Genomic DNA, 6,000 nt, shown 5'->3' on the forward strand with positions numbered 1-6,000 from the left:
GCCTTTCTGGATACAGAATATGTTCGACTGCTGCCCAGGTCACCACATTCAAATGGTTCAAATGGCTCTGAGCACTATGGGACTTAACTTCTGAGGTTATCAGTCCCCTAGAACTTAGAACTACTTAAACCTAACTAACCTAAGGACATCACACACTTCCATGCCCGAGGCAGGACTCGAACCTGCGACCATAGCGGTCGCGCAGTTCCAGACTGTAGTGCCTAGAACCGCCCAGCCACTCCGGCCAGTGCCAGCACATTCTCCAGAACTCTCACCAATTGAAAACGTCTGGTCAACTGGCTCGTCACATAACGCAGTCACTACTCTTGATGAACTGTGGTCTCGTGTTGAAGCTGCATGGGCAGCTGTACCTGTACACACCATCCAAGCTCTGTTTGACTCAATGCCCAGGCGTATCAAGGCTGTTGTTATGGCCAGAGGTGGTTGTTCTGGGTACTGATTCCTCGGGATCTATGCACCCAAATTGCGTGAAAATGTAATCACATGTCAGTTCTAGTATAATATATTTGTCCAATGAATACCCGTTTATCATCTGCATTTCTTCTTGGTGTAGCAATTTTAATGGCAGTAGTGTAGCATAAGTAGCTGAACTCAAACGTTTAAGCGGATCTTCAGTGTGTATTTTCCAGTTCAACCCCTCATCAGTGCATACACCTAGAAATTTTGAATATTCTACCTTAACTACTGATTTCTGATTGAACTCTATATTTATTAATGGTGTCATTCCATTTACTGTGTGGAACTTTATATACTGTGTTTTGTCAAAGTTTAATGGGAGCCCATTTGCAGAGAACCACTTAATGATTTTCTGAAAAACATCGTTTACAATTTCACCAGTTAATTCTTGTCTGTTGGGTGTGATAATTACACTTGTCTCATCAGCAAAAAGTACCAGCTTTGCATCTTCGTGAATGTAGAATGGCAACTCATTAATATATATTAAGAACAGCAGAGGACCCAAGACCAAACCTTGTGGCACCCCATTCTTGATTGTTCCCCAATTTGAGAAATCACAAGTTTTTTGCATATTATGTGAACTGCTGATTTCAACTTTCTGCACTCTTCCAGTTAGGTATGATTTAAACCATTTGAGCACTGTCCCATTCATACCCAAATTCGGGAGGACGATGGTTCAATCCCGCGTCCGGCCATCATGATTTAGGTTTTCCGATACTTCCCTAAATCGCTCCAGGCAAATGCCGGGATGGCTCCTTTGAAAGGGCATGGCCGACTTCCTTCCCCATCCTTCCCTAATTCGATGAGACTGATGACCTCGCTGTCTGGTCTCCTCCTCCAAAAACAACCCAACCCATTCATACCACAGTACTTGAGCTTATCTAGAAGTATTCCATGATTTACACAATCAAATGCCTTTGAGAGATCACTAAAAATCCCAGTGGGTGACTTCTGGTTACTCAGAGCATTTAATATTTCATTAGTGAAAGTATATATAGCATTTCCCCCTGAAAAACCTTTCTGGAAACCAAACTGACACTTTGTTAAAACTTTATTTTTACAAAGGTGTGAAGCTACTCTACAATACATTACTTTTTCAAGAATTTTGGATAAGGCAGTCAGAAGAGAGATTGGGCAGTAGTTGTTGAAATCAGACTATCACCTTTTTATGCAGTAGTTTAACAATGGCATACTTCAGTCTATCTGGGAAAATACCCTGCTTCAGAGAGCTATTACATATGTGGCTTAGAATCCCACTTATCTCTTGGGAACAAGCTTTTATTGTCCTGCTGAAAATGCCATCAATTCCATGTGAGCTTTAATTCTTGAGAGAGTTTATTATCTTCCTTATTTCAGAAGGAGATGTGGGTGGAATTTCAATTGTATCAAATGGTGTGGGTAAGGCCTCTTCCATTAACTGCATTGCTTCTTCTAATGAACATTGAAATCCTATTTTCTGTACAACATTTAAAAAATGATTATTCAAAATGTTTTCGACTTCCAGCTTGTTGTTTGTCAAGTTTCCATTCGCTTTGATGGTAATGCCATCATCCTGTACTCTTGGTTGCCCTGTCTCCCTTGTAATAGTATTCCAAATTGTTTTGATTTTGTTATCAGAGGTATTAATCTCATACATGATGCACATGCTTCTGGACTTTTTAATAACCTTTCTTAATGCAGCACAGTAGTTTTTATAATATTTGGCTGTTCCTGGGTCATTACTCTTTCTTGTTGTTGGATACAGTTCCCTTTTGTGGTTACAAGATATTTTTATTCCTTTAGTACGCCAAGGTTTTTTGCGTGGTTTGTTATAATTAGATTTAACGACTTTCTTGGGGAAACAGTTTGCAAATTCTCTTAAAAGTGTATCATGAAATAAGTTATATTTTAAATTAGCATTGGGTTCCTTGTACACATCGTCCCACTCTAACTGCTGAAGATTTTCTCTGAAATTTCTAATTGTTGAGTCATTAATTGAACACACAACTTTGGAGGGTAGTTTTGAATTACTGAATGGAGCTATGTCGTATACTGTAACTAGCTGAGCACCATGAACAGAAAGGCCATTCTCATCAGGACTATAAAAGTGTTATCTATCAATGTGCTGCTGTACTTTACTACCCAAGTAGGAAAATTAACGACAGATGTCAAATTGAAAGAATCGAGCAAGACTTCCAGGTCATTCTTCCTATTACACCCTTTCAGTGAATCAACAGTTCAGATTGAGACGCGATCTTTAGGCAGCTCAGAAGTAAAACGACTTAGAAAATTTTGCGTTGTGTGGTATTGCGGGACTTAAGTCTCTGAGCGATGAGCAGCCGTGTGCCTGGTGTGAACTCTTAACTTTTCGCTTAGATATCTTGTATTTTGCGATGATATTGTGAATGATCGAACTGTGTCAAATGGATATGCGTTCGAGTGTAATAATAACTCTAAATGCGACCACTTTTGCTATTAGTTTGCTTTCTGAATAAACATTATTCTAACCAAATCGTAACTGTGTGGCCTACATCATTTACGAGTCATTAATTTAGTTCCCAATATTATTATTAATGTTGTTATAAATTATGTTAACTTTGTATTTCGCAAACTTGCCATCACCCAGAAAATTTAACCAAAGGGTGACAAGTGTCTAATTTAGGGTGTGTAATGTGACACTTGCGATTCAACCCCTAGACGAATTTGAGCCAAGACATGTCGACAAAGAGGAACTGAACATCTTTGGGATGTTAGCTCGCACATTCCACTCCACTCCACAAACTGGAGAATGAAGATTTTCGGCAGTGGATGGACGAGTTCATTGAAGGTGAGCAGTGGTGCTACTTTTTTATTTATTTATAATGTGGCCGCAGCCTGCCTCAAAATTATTTTGGTAAATCTTCACTTTACATGTACTCTTGATCAGTTCACAATTGTGCTGTCTGTACCTCTTATCTTTGATATAATAGTGGGGTGAGGGGCTGGGGGGCGGGTGGGACAGTTACAACAGAAATTAATATATATTTTTTAAATATTTGCAAAGGTTTAAAACAAACCTACCTAGGTATTTCGGTTAAAATTTATATTAATGCTTAGACTTCCCAATTTTGTCATCTTTATATCTTACATTAGGGACAAACCATTAATAGTTAAAAAAACAATAATGTTAAGGCTGCAACTGTAAGTATTGGAACAGTGTATCCCACTCCTTCATATTTATAATGTATGTATGTATTGTAGGCCTGTTAAGAATGTACCTAACCCCAGCACTGCATACCCTGAGATTTTCACCAAAATCTAAGTAGTGAATCTTAAATAATGATATTAATTTAGGTGTAAGAGCTGATTGTTACAAATCCACAACTACTCCCTGGTACCTTTCAATTGCTTGGTTTACTGTTTACAGGCCATTGCTCTAATAACCCAGTGTTCCAATTACCCTGGTCCCCCCCCCCCCCCCCCCCCCCCCCTATTTTTCTCTTGTACAGTATCATATTATTTTAAAAGTTAAGATAACTAACTGACTGTTCTTTTTAGGTGCTGGTAACATCCCATGTATTAAAATAATGAGAGAGACTATTGTGCCTTCAGTACAAGAGCAAAGGAAAACTGGGATATTAGAACAATTAACAGGGAAAGATGTTATATTAGCCGATGAGACCACTGACAGAAGAGATTGTTGTGTTTTTGTTGTGTAGTTGAGAACTATTGAAGCTTTCTGTGGCAAGTGTGAAAGTTGTTGATGCAGCAAACTCGACACAATGGGCTCAGGCTATTCTTGGGGCTCTTGAAACATAATACACAGCATCATAATGTCAAAGCATTAGTGAGTGACAGTGCTAGGTATATGAACAAATGTGTCGACTCCTTGTTAACAATAATAGGTGATAATTTAATCCACATTCAGTGTTGGCCACATAAAATTAATGTAATTGCTAACGTTTATTTCAAGGAACTCAGTAAGTTAAATACTGCAATCAGTTATTTATTAGGAGTACTTTTTCAAACACCAGGAAGAGGAAACATTTATATTTGCAGTTTCTTAAAGAGAAAAATAGAAATCCAAAGGTTTTTTCCTCTTCCAGTTTTTAACATGATGGAACCCTTGGCTCTCCTCAACCGTTAATGTAGCAGAATATTTTGAGGTAATGATAGAATTCTTCCGCAGTGGTGATATGCGAGAGCTGCCAAATGCAGACATTGAGTTTCACTGTCAGATAATGATGTAACTAGAATTCTTGCTGAGACTATGTGTGTTAAAGAAAATGCCAGAGACTTGATGAATATGGCTGTCTTCTTAGAGACTTCAAAGCATCCAACTTCACATGAACTTTATTCAGAGTTGAAGCATCTTGAAGTATGCTTCAAACTTGGGGAAAAGGAATATTTGTCAATGAAACCAGTGAGATTTTAAAAACGATAAAGAGGGTAGTGATTCAGGCAGAAATTAAGGAGGGATTGAAGAGAAATGGACTGCACCTATAAACGAAATTGTCGACTCTCATGGTTACAGATCCAAGTAAATAAGTTTTCTCAGCCGTGGATTCTTGTTTTGATCCAGAGACTATAATTCTCATTTCTATTAACTTCGAAATTGCCAGGATCTTGCAATCTGTATCTGGAATGGCTGTTTTTAGTACTGCAGATACTCTGAAGGGGTAACAGTCTCTCAAGAATTTTGTTCAAAACCAAATATCAATCCAGTTGGACATGTTGACATAGTGAAATGTCTGCAGGCAACTGCCGTTGACAGTCAGGAATTTGCAGCTGCAGCATTCCCATGTTCCAATGTTGACTGGGAGAGGCTGTTTTCAAACTGTAATGAAGTATTGACAGATAGGCGCCACAATCTCTCTGAAGACTTCATTGAAATAATGACAATGCTGTCATTCGAAAAACTGTCTATGGAGCGAAAATGTACTTGCCTTAGTGCTGCTGTAGACTTATATTTGTTAGCTCACTGCCTTATTCTTCTTAAAAGAAACTATGCATGTTCTTAATTTTTCGAATGTTTACTAGTTTTTACTTCTGTGATGTAGGGATGAACTATGCTTCGTTTGTTTGAGGATAGATTTTGTCTGTTTTTACCCCATTTGTCCAGATACTGGTAATAACAGCTGAAAATGCGCTTCATAAATGAGCCTACTGCCAGTTGTATATATGTGTCAATAAAAGGAGACTACGTTAAAAGAATGTATTTTTGTATTAAAAGACTATGTTACTGATGGGAAATAGAATTTGAAACTCAAAACGTGCACTGAAACGTATTATAAACTTTGTTTCCAAGCAGCACGTGAGTGAAGATTAAAACAATTAAGAAAATTAAATTTTGTCTTATTTTTAACCCAAGTTAAATACCTTTTGTAAGTGTTCATAAATATTTTGTTACTTAGAAATACTTAAAATATAACCTTCAAGCTTTCTTGGTGATGTTCATACAGAAAAATCTCTTGGGGATTCAGCCAAGACATTTTATTTATTAACAATAGCACTGCAAAGGCAAAAGATTTTTCTTTGCATTAAAAGATTCTCTTCTAAGTTTTG

General features: G+C 37.7%; 1 protein-coding gene across 1 annotated transcript in view; it reads left to right on the forward strand.

Annotated features, from left to right (window-relative positions):
* LOC126418660 (serine/threonine-protein phosphatase PGAM5, mitochondrial) overlaps window positions 1-4,367 on the forward strand; it is a 38,379-nt gene extending 34,012 nt beyond the window's left edge. The window contains exons 5-6 of the transcript XR_007575884.1: window positions 3,154-3,283; window positions 3,994-4,367. The gene's annotated coding sequence lies outside the window, so the exon portion shown is untranslated. The remainder of the gene's footprint in view (window positions 1-3,153; window positions 3,284-3,993) is intronic.
* Window positions 4,368-6,000: the final 1,633 nt, after the last annotated feature.

Source organism: Schistocerca serialis, chromosome 9 (genome assembly GCF_023864345.2).
Source record: "Schistocerca serialis cubense isolate TAMUIC-IGC-003099 chromosome 9, iqSchSeri2.2, whole genome shotgun sequence".
NCBI lineage: Eukaryota > Metazoa > Arthropoda > Insecta > Orthoptera > Acrididae > Schistocerca > Schistocerca serialis.